The 9158-nt window shown below is 39.0% G+C and overlaps 1 long non-coding RNA gene across 1 annotated transcript; it reads left to right on the plus strand.

The window, feature by feature from the left end:
• Window positions 1-367: 367 nt before the first annotated feature.
• On the plus strand, window positions 368-3321 carry LOC143138362 (uncharacterized). The gene is made up of 4 exons (XR_012990173.1): window positions 368-420; window positions 1014-1055; window positions 2646-2682; window positions 3263-3321. It is a non-coding gene; the product is annotated as an uncharacterized LOC143138362 (long non-coding RNA).
• Window positions 3322-9158: the final 5837 nt, after the last annotated feature.

The raw sequence follows: 9158 nt of genomic DNA on the forward strand, positions 1-9158 counted from the left end.
AGCTAATCCAAAATAGTGCATGGAGCCCCCTGCTTTTTCTTCCACCTCTATGCTTTTAGGAGTTGACAAAAGTGTCCGACCATCTTTTGGGAGATCTGCATCGGGCAGGTGTTTGTTAAGGACAGCAAGAAGACTTGAAAGATGGCTGATTGGTGTGTTTGTTTCCACTGCCCACGCCTTTAAATCGTCACGTAATTTAATGTTGTCATATTCCTCATCAGGACTGTCAATGTCAATGTCAAAGTCCTCGTCTTGCATACAGTAATCGATATTTTGGATTTCCTCCAGACCACAGGTGGCGCTTATGTCCTCTAAACTAGAGCTAGTACTAACGTTACACCAGTCTCCTCCATCACAGCTGTCTAACGTTTCCGTCCCTGACATGTAGGAGTCGGAGCCATGGTCGGAGCAGTCGGAGTCGTGAGTAACGCTAACTTTTTCCACATTAAGTGATTGTAGCATAGAGACAATGGCCTCTGTATTTTTTTTTGTATGCCGTCTTAAAGACCTTTTTGATAGCAATTTGTTGCTCTCTGCCATTATTGTGACAGACAATAGCGTAAAGTTTACTAGATAACTGTTAGCATCAAGCAAGCTATAGCAGCTAGCGATATAGCTAACGTTAACGTAACCGTTTTCAGCTAACTTTAGCGAGCGAATCCGACTAACGCTAATTTACACAGTTATCGTTCTTGGTTTATGGTGTTGCGGTCTTGAAAGTGACCTTATAACCACTACTTTACCTGAATGTTGACCAAAACACCACAGTGTCTAATGTTAGACCAAAGTCTGTCGTTGGCGATCCCAGGTGAATTGAAAATCAGTTGATTTCAGTTAACTTTTATTCATACGCGCGCAGGTGTGTGTGTTACATCATAAGCACGAGAGCAACCTATATGTTCTATATTGTTGATGAACACAGTGGACCTTTTAACCTGTAATGTGTAGTGTAGCCTACAGTTTTTTTCTCCTACTCTCTCTGTGTGTGTGTGTGTGTGTGTGTGTGCTTTCAGACTCTGGAAAAATGTACTTATGAGGGCTTTATTTCCTTGAAGGTAACTATATTACACCCCCAGACACACACACATCAGTAGTCCTATGAGCTATGAGATGTCAGATTGTGTGTGTTGACACTGGAGGCACACTCACCTGTCTTATGTTCTTCAATGGAGGCTGAGGATGATGAAGACACTGTCTGTATGCTTGGAGTTGTGAGGGGAATTCTTGTAAACATGCACTACCAAAGTTTTAGCCTGATGAGCCAGACCTCACATCTTGATGTAGGACCATTCGCAGTGCTCAGTCCAAGGGGCGGGATAAACGGTTGTCTTTCAAATTCCCTCTGCACGCAATAGGATAGTGCTACAACCATGCATTTTCCCACCAGCGGAGCTAGTTGTTCAAACTTTTGCCAATTTAAACAAAGCTTAACTCGTGTCACGCTGTTCGCCAGCAGCAGCATCCATCTTCTTTGTTTTCAAGTAGCAGGGAATTCACGCAGAACAGTCGCAACTATGCCATCATTATGTTAAGTCCGCTTACTGATTCTATACACGATGTGATTGGCCTGACTGAAGTTGAATTTTTCCAACTCGCAAGCCAACGGAGAGTTGCTAGACTACCCTGGCAGCAAATTACATCACCTTGGCCGCTAGGGTGCGTCTAGATTTCTAGGCTACCAAAGTTTGGGATCACTTAGAAATTTCCATTCCACTCCATTATAGACAAAATACCAGCTGAGATCAATTACATTGTTTTTTTGTTTTTTTAATCAGTGCAACAGTTTTCAGGTTACACAGTATGCGCTTACATAATTGCAAAAGTGTTCTCTACTATTGTAGAAAGAAATGTCTTATCTCTAATGCAATATTTACATTGCCCATTATCAGCAACCATTCATCCAATGTTCCAAAGGCACATTCTGTTTACTAATATATAATTTCTCTGTTTCAGTAGCATCTGTTTCCTGTTACCAGCGTAACACAACACAGACTGTTTTTCTGCCGTGTATTCAGGGCACAGGCAGCTAGCGGATAGTGAGGCGATGTTTTAGCTTAGAAACTGCGTGACATGTCAACAACGTTTGTATTTACTTGTCACAGCCTGGCATACTGTGTTCATTATTCCATACATCTGATGTGTAGGCTAACTGCTGAACTATGAGGTCCGACAAGGGACCAGGGCTATAGGCTACAGTCAGGGCTACCCTGCTGAAAAAAAACAGCCTGACCAGCTTAAGGTGGTTTGCTGGTTGACCAGCTTGTTTGACCACCCTATGATGGTTGACCTGCTAGACCAGCAAAACTCATGCGACAACATAGCTTCAGCTGGTTTACCCAGCTTGCGATGGTAATTCAGCTGGTTTTGCTTGTCGTATCATCTCAAGTCATTTTAGCTGGTGTTGCCGGTCTACATTGCTGATTTATCTGGCCATGCCAGGTTATGTTGGTCATTCTAGTAAACCAGTATGACCGCCTTACACACACAGTATGCACTTACATAATTGCAAAACTGTTCTCTACTGTTGTAGAAAGAAATGGCTTATTTTTAATGCAATATCTACATTGCCCATTATCAGCAACCATTTATCCAATGTTCTAAAAGCACACTCTGTTTACTAATCTAATATCATTTCTCTGTTTCAGAAGCATCCATTTCCTGTTGTTACCAGCACCATGCCATGTATGTCGCTCTGCATTATCCACATGTACACTGACCAATCACTGACTTGTTTCTTGCTGGGCATTTTTTATAACAGTGATAAACATTAAAAACATGAAAAGCATGAATATTTCTTTCAAACAACACAACTTGTGGTGAAGTCAGAGTATGCTTCCAATCAATCATTACACAACAGTGAAAAAAGTTCAAAATATAGTTTTCAATATAGATCGACAGATAGATACTTTATTGATCCCCAAGGGGAAATTCAATTCAATAAGAACCTAGACAAGATAAATTCATATATTGAAATTGGTCAATTGTTATTTCCATTGAATATTTTTATTTAAGTACACCAAGTAAGTACAGAAACCACTGTAAATGTGCCTTTGGCCTATTTGATCCATGCTTGCAAATACACACACCTTCAGCTGTGTTGCTGTGTGTGTGTGTTAGAGGGTGATTGACTAAATAGCACCACTGTACATTGTAAAATGAGTGTGACAAACATGTAATGCAACTTTTTTGTTTGTTTTTAAAATCCATGCTATCTATTTCTCTGTCTAATGTATATTTTTTTGTTTCTATCTGGTCCATTCAGGTGCTCTCTGCAGCTCAGAATGAGATTGGCTGGGACTTAATGGCACGCTACTGGGAAAGTGATTACTCACTCATGAGTGAAATAGTGATCTCGTATACTGTGAAATGCCAGTATTAAATAAATGATGGGCTTGTAAACATTGGGTTTGTGTCATGGTTTTCAGCAACAAACATACTTTACATGAAACTGTAAGATGACATTCACTTAAATTGTGAGTTATTAGGGGGAAGGCTGAAATCATTTGACAAATTAACTTTGTCTAATACAAAGATTTACTTGTTTGTATTAGGTGTAATTGCAGTGGCACATTATGATACACATTTAAATAATGCTCAGTCAGACATAAGGAATTTTCTATCAGAAAAACTTTATTGGACCATGGCAGTCATATTTTATGGTGAGGTCACGGGCAACTCCAACTGAAATATCTGATGTTACATGATTAGTGCTTGGATCGATCTCATCTAGCCTATAACCAGAAAGTTGGACATCAGTTCCACCATGAATAGCCTAACTGCTTAACAGTTATACCCATTAGAGTGGAACTTCTAATGGGTGAGCTATAGTATACTTTTTGTTGGAGTTGCGATAGCTTGACCTATTTGGGAAATGCACTCTTTTTCAGTGACTTCTGTGGGTATACTTAGTTACTTATTGGTCATAGGAATAAGTTGGCTACTGCTTTTCTTGATTGCATGTGGGAAAACAAATATCCTAGTCTTACAAACAGAAGCAGGTATGTATAATCTACACACCTATGGCTGAAAAAGTTAAGGTTCATTTAGCAAATGTTATTTTGTAGTATTAAAAAAGATTGTTTTATAATTTATCACGTAATTAGCACGTTTAAGATAATCACTGCAGTTGCAAACAGCCGGTCGGTGGACTGCCGTTGGCGTGACTGTGTTTCAACGTTGTAAATCCTCTTGTTTTAAGAGGCCTTTAAGAGGTCTTACAAACTTCTAAAATTATCTCACAAATGCAATAAATAATAATAATAAATAATAAAACCCGAAATCTTGCGTTGTTGACATTCGCTGCAGTTGCAGCCAGTCGGTGGACTGCCGTTGGCGTGACTGTGTTTCAACGTTGTAGATCCTCTAAATATTTTTGTTTGACGCAGCTTGTCGCAGAACAATCCAACATTCTATATACAATTGCTTGAGGCGCTGCGGTTGTTGTAACATTGTTTCAACGTTGAAATTCCACCTCCGACACTGCCAACCAATGGCAACGTTGTGACAACGTGTGCTTGCTATCTGGGATAGAACTACCAAGCTGGTTAACATTAGCAGACCATATAGCTAGCATCAATGCTAATTAAATATGCTTCGTGGTGGTTGTAGCCTAGACTAACGTTAGTCTATGGTTGCAGCTAACGTTTGTCAGCTAATATTAGCCAACACAGTTGAAGTAATGTTAGTCTCTTCACAAGCCACACGTACGGTAATAATAATGGCAAACAACATCTTATTAATTCATTCAGGGTAGCTTCATATTATAGCCATGTAATTTAACTTTACTGGGTGTTTTTGGTTGTAGCAGAGAAGACGGGCTCTGGTTGTAGCATCAGACAGTCATTTAGCTAACGTTACTAGAACTAGAAGCTACAAGTTATTATAACAACTCCATACAGTAGGTGGTCATGTTTTCCGAGTGTGTTGCGCTAATATTTTGTCTCCTGGTAGATTTGTAATGTTTGTCAACATCATTCAATGATAATGGTTCATGAAAATCTTGATATAAAGTTCTGTAAATAACAGTGATTAATGCACTCTTTTTTTCTTCTTTGATTCACAGGGGTGATCCCCAAAACAGACGGTGGAATCGTACTTCATGGAAGTATCACAAGCTTTTTCTAGCTATCTGTTCAAAAAATAAAATAAATACATGTCGAACTGTTTTATTTCATTGCATGGCTATTGTTGCCCATTGGATGGATTTTAAAACATTATATTGTAACATTAATGATTTGCAAACATTTATTTGAATTATTATCAATTAATATGATTGGATTAAGGAGAAAAATAAGATACTTAGAATAACCCATAAATTAGGTCAGCATAACCCAGAAATGACAGTGAAAATAATATAAATCCTGGGTTGTATAAGATAGCCTACCCAACAATTATGTAGGTTTAACCTAACAGTTTTGTTACGATAACCCAATGTTTGGGTTAGACTATCAACCCAACTCATTGGGTTGACCGAACAACCCAATTTTCGGGGCTAATATAACTCAGTGCTGGGCTCGACCACTATTTACCCAGTGATTGGGTTGAAATTGGGTTGTTTTTAACCCAATGTTTTTTAGAGTGTAGGAAGTTTAGAACCCAGAATTGACCTGCACACTACAAAAGTGCACCAAATTCAACACAAATGACTCAATACACTTGAAGGTATCTACATAAGAGTGACATGACACTGTCATAAACATTACAAACAAGTCATAAACATTTATGACATAATGCTTCTGTCAAATGTCATTCGGTTTTTGCCATGACAAGTTAGGGTTAGGGTTAGTGTCATTCATTTAGTGTAATTTGGTTTTTGTCATGACAAGTTAGGGTTAGGCTTAGGCTTAGGGTTAGGGTTGTTAAATACTTTGGTGAACAGTGGAATTGGCAACGCTCCCAGGAGGCCTTGGAAAAAAGATTGAAATTTGTGTTTTTGTATACTTTGATTAAATAATTAAGTGTTTGAAATAAAAGATAACAAGGGATGGTGAAGGAGTTTAACCTAAAATATCAAAATGTATTCTGACTTAAAGTGTGTATCTTGCTTGAATACTTTTAATTTTGCACTATACAAGATATAACCTTGCTGAATATAAAATGTCTTCTTGCTATATAAGTATTCATGCTATAAAAATGAAAACATTTTGAGTATAATCATACATATAATCATGTTTAGAAAATAATAATATTTTGAATAAGAAAGGTGTGTTGTAAGTGTCGCTTAAACATAATCATGTTTTGTGCAGAATGTGTGAAGAAAATCCTTGTATAACAAACTTCTTGACAAAGACTAGAAACTGCAGAAGAAATGGTGCACCCAAAGCACACAAGAGAAGAGAGAGGAGAAGAGAGAGAGGAGAAGAGAGAGAGAGGAGATCTGGAACATACTGTGGTGGTATGTGCTAATTACATTAAGTACTCAAGCACACCAGCTGCTGAGAGACTGTCCAGACCTAGGAGGGATCCTAAGCCAACTCAGAGGTTGAGTTGCTGAAAAGAAACACTGATTGTTTAGTATGAATTCCTGAAAAAAAAAGAAAAAGGACTGTTTATGGTTACATTACCTACCTTTACTTACCAGTGTTGTCCTGAAAAAAAAAGACATGTGAGTTGTACTGAAAATGTTGAAATGTGAAACTTGACAATGTTATAGTGTTGTAGGGTGCATGGTTCTGAATGCTTAAGTGGGGGGGGGGGGGGTAGATAACGTTTACGAAAGTAAAAGAATATAATTTGTTGGTTAATTTTATTACATAGCAACTTAGATCTCTTTATAGGGGGGAAGATGTGGTGTTAAGTGCTAATAACATTAAGAACTTCAGTTCCCAGAATGCTCAGTAGAGCTAGGCATGCGCACTAAATGTTGAACAGACAACGTGTTTAGAAGTTCATGTTGGTTGTCGGCAGCAGCACTATTATAAATAAACTACGATAACTTGGAATACGTCTCGTCTGGCTTGATACCTGACACAACACACACCATAGAGAAGACGCAAACATATAGACCCTTTCAACAATAAAAACGATGCTTGAACATTCTATTTGGTTCCCAATCTACTTCCTCTGCATTAAGATAACATATGGAATGTTAAAACGGAAGCCTTGTGGGGCCAACTATGATGCTGATAATGGAACTCTCTTGAAAGGGTCTATACAAAGGAGAGAAAATGAATTTACATAGTTGAGACCTTTTTTCGGACACAGTCGAACAGAGGGAGGGGGAGGGAAGGGGGGGGGGGTAAGGGCTTGCAGTCGTACATAGTAGAACAACTTAGTATAAGTATATATACTCTTTTGATCCCGTGAGGGAAATTTGGTCTCTGCATTTATCCCAATCTGTGAATTAGTGAAACACACTCAGCACACAGTGAACACACAGTGAGGTGAAGCACATATACACACACACACTCACACAAACACTCAGCACACAGTGAGATGAAGCACATATACACACACTCACACACACACACTCAGCACACAGTGAAATGAAGCAGAAGAATACTGCAGAAGGGGATTAGCGCTGCAGAACCAGAAAGCACGATAATTACCACTCCGTTTGGAGAGGGACCATTTAGATGCAGTTCTAAAGCACGATAATTACCACTCCGTTTGGAGAGGGACCATTTAGATGCAGTTCTAAAGCACGATAATTACCACTCCGTTTGGAGAGGGACCATTTAGATGCAGTTCTAAAGCACGATAATTACCACTCCGTTTGGAGATGGAGCATTTAGATGCAGTTCTAAAGCACGATAATTACCACTCCGTTTGGAGATGGAGCATTTAGATACAGTTCTAAAGCACGATAATTACCACTCCGTTTGGAGATGGAGCATTTAGATACAGTTCTAAAGCACGATAATTACCACTCCGTTTGGAGAGGGACCATTTAGATACAGTTCTAAAGCACGATAATTACCACTCCGTTTGGAGATGGAGCATTTAGATGCAGTTCTAAAGCACGATAATTACCACTCCGTTTGGAGATGGAGAATTTAGATGCAGTTCTAAAGCACGATAATTACCACTCCTTTTGGAGATGGAGCATTTAGATGCAGTTCTAAAGCACGATAATTACCACTCCTTTTGGAGATGGACCATTTAGATACAGTTCTAAAGCACGATAATTACCACTCCTTTTGGAGATGGACCATTTAGATACAGTTCTAGAGTTCTTTAACATACCTTATGGCAAGTTGTCTACACTGGATAAACTTGAAAGCAGAGCTTACCACTGTGTGTGCATTCATGGCAAGCAGTTTTAACATTTACATGTATTATGCGTAAAAACAATGAGATATTCATAGTAAATTGAGTATAACGGGCATAGTGTGTGTGTGTGTGTGGGGGGGGGGGGTGGCTGATGACTGGTGATGGTATACCTCACAAGTGAGGTAAGGGGGAAGAAAGAGAGATGTAGAGTGGGTTAGTATTACTGAAAATCAAAATGGTTACTGTCAATAACTAAATCAATGGTACTACTGTTACAGTATACCATAGCAAGAGAGGGAGAGTTGAGAGAGAGAGAGAAGAGGGGGGGGGGTTGTACGGCATGACACATGAGGCAGTAAAGAGGTATGTTTTAAGTCTAGGCTTAAAAATAGGGAGGGTGTCTGCTAATCAAAAACCATGTGTTTTAAACTTCGCCAGTGACCATGCGTTTTAGACCGTCATGATAAGGCCCCATGTCTGTTCGGCTTCCGTACTTTAACTAGGGCACACACACACACACACACACACACACACACTTAAGTGTTATGACCACAAACCACAACCACATGCACATACTCCACAGCAGTGCCCCTATCTGACAGGAAACAGCTGCAGTAGTAGCTCCTAATGGCTTTGCCAGTACAAACAAACAGTACAATAGGTAGTTGATTAGTCAAGTCAAGTCAAGTGGCTTTATTTGTGTAGCACATTCAGTACAATAGGTAGTTGATTAGTCAAGTCTAAGTGGCTTTATTTGTGTAGCACATTCAGTACAATAGGTAGTTGATTAGTCAAGTCAAGTCAAGTGGCTTTATTTGTGTAGCACATTCAGTACAATAGGTAGTTGATTAGTCAAGTCTAAGTGGCTTTATTTGTGTAGCACATTCAGTACAATAGGTAGTTGATTAGTCAAGTCAAGTGGCTTTATTTGTGTAGCACATTCAGTA

Source organism: Alosa pseudoharengus, unplaced genomic scaffold, assembly GCF_046254945.1.
Source record: "Alosa pseudoharengus isolate Yale_2024_CS ecotype anadromous, Long Island Sound unplaced genomic scaffold, YU_APseudo_1.1 YU_APseudo_1.1_scf_21, whole genome shotgun sequence".
Taxonomy (NCBI): domain Eukaryota; kingdom Metazoa; phylum Chordata; class Actinopteri; order Clupeiformes; family Clupeidae; genus Alosa; species Alosa pseudoharengus.